The 12115-nt window shown below is 43.9% G+C and overlaps 1 protein-coding gene across 1 annotated transcript in view; it reads right to left on the bottom strand.

The window, feature by feature from the left end:
* Positions 1–3052, bottom strand: part of LOC126187360 (uncharacterized) — a 165453-nt gene extending 162401 nt beyond the window's left edge. Inside the window, exon 1 of the mRNA XM_049928396.1 lies at positions 2894–3052. The gene's annotated coding sequence lies outside the window, so the exon portion shown is untranslated. The remainder of the gene's footprint in view (positions 1–2893) is intronic.
* Between the last annotated feature and the right edge of the window lie 9063 nt (positions 3053–12115).

Here is a 12115-nt window from a genome sequence, read left to right as displayed (position 1 = left end):
GATGAAAAGAGCGGTCCCAAAAACCACTGAGCTAGTTTCGGTGCCCAAAATCTATCTTCGTTTGGAATTACACACACCTACACACAAAGGCACACTCACACACACACACACACACACACACACATACACACACACACTCAAATAGTAATTTTTCTTCGTCTGGACGAGGAGCGCCGTACGTGGAATGTGCATCGCTGAAAAACGAGTGCAGAAATGATAGTTCGCATTTTTGCTTGAGCAGCAAGAATTAATTTCACTTATGCTTACTGTTCTCCTGTGTGCTCCTGAAAACACGCTAAAGTTTAACTTAAAGAAGGGTGCATATCAGCGATTACAACTCTGAGCTGACCAAGACTCAAACCTGGACGCTTGCCTTCGAGTCCTGGTCAGGTACACCGTTTTAATCAGCCAGAATGTTTCAAAACAGCGCACATTCCGCTGCAGAGTAAAAGATTCAGGCTAGTACAAATCGCAACTGATTACTGCTTGATAACCAGTTTCGGTAATATACCCATCCTCAGACCAATTTCATTCCGATGGCGACATGGCAGCTGTTATCAGCCCAAAGGTTGGTGTGAAGACCACAGTGCTCCCCTACGTATGGTTGTTGCTTTCTCCAGCCTTTGAGTTGATTTAGCCAGCCAGTGCAACTCGACGTTTTTCACATTACGAAATAACTACCAAATATAAAAAAAGAGGTGTAGTTGACAGTACCGATTGAGGATAAAACTTAGTACATTTGCATCTGTAGTCCGGCAATTACAAACTAATTTGACTCTGTGTTGTATTTGCTAGATGGAATTACTTCTTCGATGTTGCCGCCTCACCGTTCAAATTAAAATGGCCTGCGGAAGATTGTATAACAGAAAACCGTTAATGAGATACAGTGAACTGCGACTTTTATAGCCAACAGCTGCTGTTTCTTAGACGCTAGGTATAAAAAAATTTGACGACAAGTCTGCTAGACCATCCTCGGTTGGACACTCTCATATTTTGTTACAGGAGTACGCTGGTGGTTAGAAGACGCCTGCTCTGTTTGTGGAGCGCGTTTTTCTTCCGTTCCCAGCTACAGTGGACGCGTCTGATGAAGCACTCGGCGATTGTCGAATCGTTTACCAGTGGACCAGAAATGAAAAACCGAAGTTGAAAACTTGGATACCATCTTACCAGATTTCCGAAAGGCGTTCCACACTGTATCACATCGCCAACTACCACATAAGATAGGATCGTGCCGAGATGCGTGAATGGTGATATGTGAATGGCTATTTTTTTTTCACTAATAGGACCCAGTAAGTTGTACTGAACTACGAATGTTCAACAGGAACGAAAGTAATAGCGGGTGTGGCCCATGGAAAGCAGTAGGACATCTTTTGTTCTGAATGTACTGCACATCAGCGATTTATCAGAAGTGTCAGCAGCACCAACAATTTGTTCGCTGACGTTGCTGTTGCAGGATGCATATCCAGGGGGGTGGGAGAAGGGGCGAAGGGCTACGGGGCTACAGTTTCGCCTCCCCCAGAACCACACCTGTTCCTTCTTAATTTAAAGAGAGAATGAGAGAGATAGAAAGAGAGAGATAGAAAGAGAGAGAGAGAGATACATTCTTTGTAACACAGCTTTCACACTTAACAATCTCTAGAATATTCTCGCTATATCGTAGTTGGTATTATAATAGATTACAGAAATACCTTCGTTTGCTGCGATGTGGTGCATCTGGAAAAGAAATCTCATACAAGACGCTAGTACGTCCAGTCTTAGAGCATTTCTCATGTATTTACAGTGCTTACCAAGTAGGCGTGCAAGCCAGTTGTCCTGCGAAAGTCTACTTACAAAGTCTAAAGAACCAATAAGTGAAGAATGTAGAGGTGTTCTTGAGTCCCCTGCGTATCGCTCGCGTAGGAACCGTGACAACGTTAAACTTATTACAAAGGCATTCCTGCTCTCCATTCGCGATTGTAACTGGAAGGAACCCTAACATGTGGTACCACGCTAAGTACCTTCGATCATGAACTTCTTAGTGCTTTGCAGCATATGTATTCAGGGCGTGCTGGAGGAATCGTCAGTATTCAGGGATACGACACGAACGACCATTTCAAGCAAAAATGTCGAGTGAACATGGGCTCAAAAATGCATACCTTAAGTACTACGAGCATTTGTTCGTCTTCGAGACTGAAACAAATCTCTTCTATCGCCAAGTTCTTTGCCTTCCACACTTTGAGAGATTGTTCCATGGACAAAAATAAGAAAAAAAAATCGAGTAAACATGTGCTCTAAAACGCGTACCTTAAGAGCTGTTGTGAGCACTTGTTCGTCATCGCCACTGTGAAAAACATCTCTTCTACTGAACAAATGCTCATGGCTCTTAAGTTAAGCATCTTAGAGTCCATGTTTACCAGGCTTTTCTGTTTCGAATGATCGTTCCTATCGTACTGACCATTCTTCCCGCGACACTACGTGTAGCTGTACAGCAGAAATCGAAAGAATTCGGATTTTGGTGCTAGGACCATAGCAGATCGGTGTGGCCCATAGGAAAGTGTAGGAGAGATGCTACAAGAACTTGGACGGGAATGTTTCGAAGAAATGCGACGGTTCTCTCGATAAATGCTATCCAGTTTCATTATAGAACCGTTATTCTACAAAGTTTGAGGCAGCTCTGATGCCTCGGTAATATGTCTCGCTTATGGAGAATGGGAATAAGGTAAGAGAGAGATTACAGCGCGTACAGAGACGTGTATAGGCATTTTTCCCTCGCTCATATGCAAATGCAATGTGACTAAATTACCTCTAATATTGGTACGATTTATCTTCGGCCATGAAAAGTACAGTGGATGGCGCTGTACATGTAATGCGGGTAGCTGCACGGCGTGTGGCAGGAGCTGTAACGCGGGCTTACCTGAGTAAGGCGAGATGTGTAGGTAGCTATGAGCTGCTGTGTGTGTCGCTGCTGCTGCTGTCTCGCCGCTTCGCTGCTCAGAGTCCGTCTCCAGTGGGCTAGGCGGGTGCAGCCGGCACAGTGGAGAGCGTCGTATTGATCGGCGCAGCCGCCAGACTGCGCACGAGGCGCCGCCCCAGCGCCCTACCTACTTGGGGGTGGTGTGGGGAGGGGTGGGGTGGGGGCCCGGCAGCGGCGGCCGCTGGACCGCAGCATCAGCTGTAGCTGCTGCCATCTGCCGCCGGCGGCGCTAACTCTTCCAGGTCACGTACACAAAGCCAGAGCGAGCAGCACACAATACAACACTGCGCAACACAACACTCCAGCGCCCGTGGCGGCGCCGGCAGCTGGAGCTGGAACACACGGGCGTGCCTGTCTGTGCATCGACTGGAAACGAGCGCCGAGTTAGCCTCCAGCGGCACCATCATTATGCCGCCGCAATGATTTTATTGTTCTCTCTGCTGGCTGCTCTACGTAATGAGTGAACATTTTCAACTGCCTCCCTCACTATGTTATTCTAGTTTTTTTTTTTTCCTTTCCTGATCGGCATTCTACAAGTTTCGAGGGCTCTTCCTCTCGCCAAGAATTTTTTACACGTGCTCCAATGTATGCGAACAATTTTCCAAAAGTAATAGCTGAACAGCCCTACAGTTGGTTCATAGCAAAGAGTTGCAGTCTTAATCTCACAAAGGCTTACATGTTACAATTCCATTCAAACAAAAATTACCTGCTAGAACCAAAAGTCGACGTTAATCGGTCTACACTACACGAAGCATTGAGTAAAATTCCTTGCGTTCCATCCGGATAACAAACTGGAATATTACGTTGGTGCATAAATTCGTAGCGTTTTCCCGTAAGTTTAATAAACACGACAGATAACACATGAAAGAGACTTTAGTCATCAATAATACATCCTCCTTCACTATTTACAGCAGTCTGCCAACTTTTTCGACTCGATGATAGTAGAAACCACGTGGTTTTGAGGCGAATAAATCGTCGAGCCATGTTCGGAGAGCGTTTTTATCTGGAAAGTGAAGGTTCTTCGATGTTGTTGTTGTTGTGGCCTTCAGTCCTGAGACTGGTTTGATGCAGCTCTCCATGCTACTCTATCCTGTGCAAGCTTCTTCATCTTCCAGTACCTACTGCAGCCTACATCCTGCTGCATCTGCTTAGTGTATTCATCTCTTGGTCTCCCTCTACGATTTTTACCCTCCACGCTGCCCTCCAGTACTAAATTGGTGATCCCTTGATGCCTCAGAACATGTCCTACCAACCGATCCCTTCTTCTAGTCAAGTTGTGCCACAAACTCCTCCCCAATTCTATTCAATACCTCCTCATCAGTTATGTGATCTACCCATCTAATCTTCAGCATTCTTCTGTAACACAACATTTCGAAAGCTTCTATTCTCATCTTGTCTAAACTATTTATCGTCCATGTTTTACTTGCATACATGGCTACACTCCATACTTTCAGAAACGACTTCCTGACACTTAAATCAATACTCGATGTTAACAAATTTCTCTTCTCAGAAACGCTTTCCTTGCCATTGCCAGTCTACATTTTATATCCTCTCTACTTCGACCATCATCAGTTATTTTGCTCCCCAAACAGCAAAACTCCTTTACTACTTTAAGTGTCTCATTTCCTAATCTAATTCTCTCAGCATCACCCGACATAATTCGACTACATTCCATTATCCTCGTTTTGCTTTTGTTGATGTTCATCTTATACCCTCCTTTCAAGACACTGTCCATACCGTTCAACTGCACTTCCAAGTTCTTTGCTGTCTCTGACAGAATTACAATGTCATCGGCGAACCTCAAAGTTTTTATTTCTTCTCCATGGATTTTAATACCTACTCCGAACTTTTCTTTTGTTTCCTTTAATGCTTGCTCGATATACAGATTCAATAGCATCGGGGAGAGGCTACAACCTGTCTCACTCCCTTCCCAACCACTGCTTCCCTTTCATGTCCCTCGACTCTTATAACTGCCATCTGGTTTCTGCACAAATTGTAAATAGCCTTTCGCTCCCTGTATTTTACCCCTGCCACCTTCAGAATTTGAAAAAGAGCATTCCAGTCAACATTGTCAAAAGCTTTCTCTAAGTCTACAAATACTAGAAACGTAGGTTTGCCTTTCCTTAATCTTTCTTCTAATATAAGTCGTAGGGTCAGTACTGCCTCACGTGTTCCAACATTTCTACGGAATCCAAAGTGATCTTCCCCGAGGTCCACTTCTAGCAGTTTTTCCATTCGTCTGTAAGGAATTCGCGTTAGTATTTTGCAGCTGTGACTTATTAAACTGGTAGTTCGGTAATTTTTACATCTGTCAACACCTGCTTTCTTTGGGATTGGAATTATTATATTCTTCTTGAAGTCTGAGGTAATTTCGCCTGTCTCATACATCTTACTCACCAGATGGTAGAGTTTTGTCAGGACTGGCTCTCCCAAGGCTGTCAGTAGTTCTAATGGAATGTTGTCTACTGCCGGGGCCTTGTTTCGACTTAGGTCTTTCAGTGCTTTGTCAAACTCTTCACGCAGTATCATATCTCCCATTTCATCTTCATCTATCTCGACTTCCATTTCCATAATATTGTCCTCAAGAACATCGTCCCTGTATAGAACCTTCATATACTCCTTCCACCTTTCTGCTTTCCCTTCTTTGCTTAGAACTGGGTTTCCATCTGAGCTCTTTATATTCTTCGATAGAAAGCGGAAATGCTGAAAATCCGAGGGCGCAAGATCAGATGAATTAGAAGGATGCGGAATGACTTCCCAGCCCAATTCCTGTATGGTGTTTTTTGTCAATCTAGCAGAATGCGGGCGGGGAGTATCGTTGAGTAACATCACTTCAGGCAGTCCTGGTCGTTGTTCTCGGATTGCCTCTGCAAGACGTCTCAGCCGTTGACAGCAAATGTCAGCAGTGATGGTTACACCGCGGCCAAGCAATTCGTAGTCCACCATATCGTCGCTGTTCCACCAGATGTGTAACATTATCCTTATCATTGTCTTTGCACGGGCTGTTGCTGCTTTGTCTGGGCTCATCAATTCCTTTCTTTTTCTTATCTTAGGATGAAGATACCATTTATCGTCACCAGTAATGATAAAGGATGGGAATAGTCGGTATTGTTCACAAGCCATTTGATGACGAGCAAGCAGAGATGCACATATAGCCATCCGCTAATTTCTGTGATTTTGGCTTAGTGCGTGCGGTACCCATACATCCAACTTTTTAGCCTTTCCTTTTGCGTGCAAATGTTCGACAATGGTGGAATGATCACAGTTCAACCGGCCGGTGTGGCCTAGCGGTTTCAGGCGCTTCAGTCCGGAACCGCGCGACTGCTACGGTCGCAGGTTCGAATCCTGCCTCGGGCATGGATGTGTGTGATGTCCTTAAGTTAGTTAGGTTTAAGTAGTTGTAAGTCTAGGGGACTGATGATCTCAGATGTTAAGTCCCATAGTGCTCAGAGCCATTTGAACCATCCCAGTTCATCGCATTTGCTAGTTCTCGCATAGAATGACGTGATTTATTGTGGATTAAGGCTCGTATCTAGTGAGGCGGGGTAGGGGTGGGGGAAGGCAAACTGAGGCATCTTCGCCGGGCGGCAATTTTAGGGGGCGCCAAATTCATATTCTTGAAGAAAAAGAAAAAATCACAAAGCGCCTAGCATCCAGCGCACATTGGTCTATCGATTATTCATATGATACTGTATGACACTGAAACGCATCCCAGTTGGTTTTAGATATTTTTGAACACATTTTAAGTTGATTTCTCAAGGAATCATAAGTTGATTTATGAATGTGTGCATAATGTAAGTGATGCCTCTGCCAGGGGAATCTCCATCGCATCTAGAAATAAAAAAAAAAATCCCGTAGACAAAAGGGGGTGGGGCCATACCAGCTGAGCCGAATAAACTCGAACGGGCGAATGCCGATCGCTGAACAATACAAGTAATCGGCGGTGGCAGAACACCAGGAACGCTGCAGGATGAAGGTTGAATTTCGAGAGCTCCGCGCACTGGAGAAACAGCCTTTTAGCTTGAGAAGGAAGATCAGAGAGGCTATAGAAGTAGCCAAGCGATCCGACAACATGAGTAGAGAAGACGGGTACCGACACTCAGCGTCTTGGCTGCCAGCAGTGACAGTTCTGCGAAAGGACAGCTCTCGCAAAGCAACAGGCGCGCGGCAGGCCACAGCGGCGGAGTGCTGACGCGCCCTAGCCGATACCAGGCAGATAGTAAACAACGCTACGCTGCAGTCGCCGCTCAGTTTCCTATTCGTCGATTTCCACCAATGACAAGCAATAAAGGTAACTCCAATGGAAAACATTTCCACCAATGACAACACGAAATGCAAAGACCAATAAAAGAGCGCCTAACATCCTTCCTCCTCACCCTCATATCCGACGTCCGCCGCTCGTGGTCTCGCGGTAGCGTTCTCGCTTCCCGAGCACGGGGTCCCGGGTTCGATTCCCGGCGGGGTCAGGGATTTTCACCTGCCTCGAGATGACTGGGTGTTTGTGTTGTCCTCATCATTTCATCATCATCCAGGAAAATGGCGCAATTGGACTGAGCAAAGATTGGGGAATTGTACGGGCGCTGATAACCACGCTGTTGAGCGCCCCACAACCCAAACATCATCATCTCCCTCATATCCGACGATAGTCCTCCTCCATAATATACAGGGTGTTACAAAAAGGTACGGCCAAACTTTCAGGAAACATTTCTCACACACAAATAAAGAAAATATGTTATGTGGACATGTGTCCGGAAACGCTTAATTTCCATGTTAGAGCTCATTTTAGTTTCGTTCTTCCACCTACGCTCAATGGAGCACGTTATCATGATTTCATACGGGATACTCTACCTGTGCTGCTAGAACATGTGCCTTTACAAGTACGACGCAACATGTGGTTCATGCACGATGGAGCTCCTGCACATTTCAGTCGAAGTGTTCGTACGCTTCTCAACAACAGATTCGGTGACCGATGGATTGGTAGAGGCGGACCAATTCCATGGCCTCCACGCTCTCCTGACCTCAACCCTCTTGACTTTTATTTATGGGGGCATTTGAAAGCTCTTGTCTACGCAACCCCGGTACCAAATGTAGAGACTCTTCGTGCTCGTATTGTGGACGGCTGTGATACAATACGCCATTCTCCAGGGCTGCATCAGCGCATCAGGGATTCCATGCGACGGAGGGTGGATGCATGTATCCTCGCTAACGGAGGACACTCCTGTAACAAAGTGTTTGAAGTCACGCTGGTACGTTCTGTTGCTGTGTGTTTCCATTCCATGATTAATGTGATTTGAAGAGAAGTAATAAAATGAGCTCTAACATGGAAAGTAAGCGTTTCTGGACACATGTCCACATAACATATTTTCTTTCTTTGTGTGTGAGGAATGTTTCCTGAAAGTTTGGCCGTACCTTTTTGTAACACCCTGTATAAGTAAACAAACCAGCGCCCCATTCAGTAGTTAGCAAGACACCCTGAGGAAGGCGTCTTGCAATAGTCGCCGAAACATCGCAATTTTGCAATCGACAATACGGTCCCAAACGCAGAAGAATTTTATTGAGTGAAAATATTTCTTAGCTCTTCCCATGTAGAAGATAAATCATGTATGAGCATTTAATCTCTGAAAACAGGTTTTACAAAAAATGGCTCTGAGCACTATGGGACTTAACTGCTGAGGTCATCAGTCCCCTAGAACTTAGAACTACTTAAACCTAACTAACCTAAGGACATCACACACATCCATGCCCGAGGCAGAATTCGAACCTGCGACCGTAGCGGTCGCGCGGTTCCGGACTGTAGTGCCTAGAACCGCACGGCCACCTCGGCCGGCGGCTTTACAAATTTTAATAGTATGGGTTGGTCCGCTTCATGAAGTAGTTCAAAAACGGTCCTCTTTATTTATACATTCATTTAATGCAGATTTCGTACCATCGAAAGCCTGGGGAATGAGTTTACGGGCATCATTAATGGTAATGTTAGATACTGCTCCACTATCGGCAACTGTGTTGTTAGTTGAGAACATGACTTACTTTGTTTGCTGGCAAGTTATTCAGAGATAAGTTGAGATAGCACCGTCGCTGAATGCGCTGTGCTGGACTGTGCTGAGCTAGGCACGGCACGACTGTGTGACGCATACCGTGTCACGTTTCTTTCAGCTATGTGTGTTGGACCGGTGCTCACTGCTTGCTGCCTAACTGGCCACTGTTAAAGCCTTCGCTTCTGGACCGCGCTGATGCCGCTGGTTGTTGCCCTGATGGTCCTCTCAGGACCACCATTTCTGCTCCGTTCGGCCATTTCTGCGATCCTCTGCATTATCGTCCGTCTCGAAGGCAGGCTAATCTGGCCACGTCTTCTGTCGTCCGATGCCAATCTCCGGATGTCTACTTGTTTCTTCTTCTCTTCTCACTCCATATGTTCTCACTGGAGTGTAAGTGCTGCTTCTTATAAAAGTCTCAAAGCTGTCAGCTAAGTCAGGAGGAGGGCCTGATAGGTGCAAAGTGCCTGTTTATCTCAAAAATAATTAAGGAATCCTACACCTAGCACCAGAAATTATATACCTATGTCGAGTCCTAGCATATGTAAAGGGAAAAAGGGGGTTACAGGTCAGTGTGCATTCGCGAGCGCTTAGGAGCAAATGCAAAAAGACATACTTATAGTAATAGCAGGTTGATTGCTTCGATCAGCGCCAAATACTGTCGCAGGGCACCTACGAGAGGTGTGGATTTTCGGATGCGATAGGATGCTTGCAGGAGACTAAGGGGATTCAAGGGTCTGAATAAACTTATTTACTTCCTTCAGTCTAACTAATACATTGGAGGCTAATTGTAAGCACTACAAAAGCAAAGGATGCAACTCGCTGCACAACGGAAGTCAGTGTCTGAAGTAGCAGTCACTAGTAGCAATGTAAAGTAGAAACACTGAGAGCAGCACTGCAAGTGAGAAAAATAGACTTGTCTGAGCTTACCCGAGACTAGCGACGAGCGACGCACTTCCCTGGTGCCTCTGTCCAACCACGTTCAGTTCCTTTCCCTCTGGGCATATATATATATATATATATATATATATATAAGAATAAGTTTTGCGGTGTCGGACGAAGAAGCACCTAACAGGAATGTTTAGCTCTCTACTACTTGGAAGTAAGTCCACATCAAAACGGACTAAAAGAAGAGAAACTATAAAAATCCAAAATTTGAGCATTAATTGAAAATAACTGATTTCTATTAATCTCTTTATTTATGTACCCTTTATTATTGCTATATATATATATATATATATATATATATATATATATATATATACGACACCGCAAAACTTATTCTTCTTGACCGTGTAGGTAATACTTATTCGATATATATACATGCTGCACTCGTGACATGACATTTACGTATTGCGCGGAAGATAACTGAACAGCTACTTCGTTTTGTTCCAATAATAATTATTGTTCAGACAACACAAATGGCTACTGCTCACATCTTACAAAAAATACGTCTTCTCCATTCGAGAACTAAAGACAGACTCTCTCTAATGATTTTAATTGAAAGCAGTTTTTTATCATTTGGTATTCGCCTTCCGGCGTAGCAAAATATATCTTTATCGGCGCTTACAGCGGCCGCGCTAATAATTATTATCATTGGTTTTAAATTTTTGTCATAGCTTGTTGGAGCTTTTCCTTATGTACCGCCGACCAGAGTGGCCGAGCGGTTCTAGGCGCTACAGTCTAGAACCGCGCAACCGCTACGGTCGCAGGTTCGAATCCTGCTTCGGGCATGGGTGTGTGTGATGTCCTTAGGTTAGTTAGGTTTAAGTAGTTCTCAGTTCTAGGGGATTGATGACCTCAGAAGTTAAGTCCCATAGTGCTCAGAGCCATTTGAACCATTTTGAACCTTATGTACCTATACACCTCCTCCTGCTCCGTAGGTAGGGATGCTCCTGGCTTTTACACTAACGAACTCCGAGTTTCTTAGCAACAGCATTTAGCTGAAAACTAAACGTCACTGTCCATCCTATTATGGCTAGCAACAACACTGTTCTACATCATTTTTCCCCACTGTGAGGACTTTCGTGAGTGGGGGCCGTTATCCCAGCACCTCTACTCATTTTCCATCTCACTCTAACCTGTATGAATCCAGGAATGTTGCTGTTTCAGAAGCAAGTATCAATATTGTTGCCTACGTTAACATGTGTCTGTTTGAGACTATCTTCTGATGCGACACCTTACAACAGTTTCTGGCCGGCGTATGAAGTTACCAGTTATTTCTCTGAAGTGAAGCTCCTACACTGGGACAGGTGCTTGGAGGTCTGAAGTTTGTAACACCATTATCGATTGTAAGTAACTGGTACAGTGTAATTAATTATATGTAACTATGGAGTATTTATTCTTCACGAGTTAAGATCTTTGAATTATTGGAGGGAAATGGAACTTTATGATGTATAATTTGTTTAACTTAAGAATATGTTCAAATAATGAAATTTTTATTAAATATGTTTCTATCTAAATGTGCCTAAATTTCAGTGCTAAAGAGCATAAATGCTGTTAGTTAAAACTACTTGCTTCACAAGTAGTAAAAGAGGCACATAATATTGAAGCGATGAAAATCTTTAATTTGCTGTGAACTGCTTTTACTTTGAAAATACCAAAGTTTTAGTACTAGTGAACACAATTGTGGTTAGTTAAAATCACTTGTGAAGCAAGGCACTTAATTTTGATCCTATTTGAAATTTAACTCTAACGTGAAATCATTTTGAAGTTAATTAAGTATATTGTCAGTGCTAATGGTTATAAAGCATTGCAAAATAATTAATACCAAGTGGGATTGGAAATCTTTAATGGCAGGAGGAAGTTAATTTGAATCTGGGTTTTTGCTCATGAATCTGAAACATTACCATTTTGGAATGAATATGAAATGTGTTATTTCAGTGTCATATTATTGCATTTGTGATGTGTATATGTGTGTTAGTTAAACTTGAACTCTTGTTAGGTACTACTTAGTCTAGTGTTGTCTTTGGGAACATTTTGTGCTGAATTAAAGGTGAAGTAATGATAGTAGTTAACAGGGGTAAAGTCTCTTTTACATTTCTTTGATTGCTAACTTACGCTGTTGATAACTACTGCTACCGACAGTGTAGTTCGTCTGGTCGTTGTAGGTGTTCATTGCACTTTACTG

The sequence above is a fragment of the Schistocerca cancellata genome, chromosome 5 (assembly GCF_023864275.1).
Source record: "Schistocerca cancellata isolate TAMUIC-IGC-003103 chromosome 5, iqSchCanc2.1, whole genome shotgun sequence".
Classification (NCBI taxonomy): Eukaryota; Metazoa; Arthropoda; class Insecta; order Orthoptera; family Acrididae; genus Schistocerca; species Schistocerca cancellata.
Note: the sequence above shows the minus strand (reverse complement) of the source record. Positions and strands in the feature narration are given on the sequence as shown.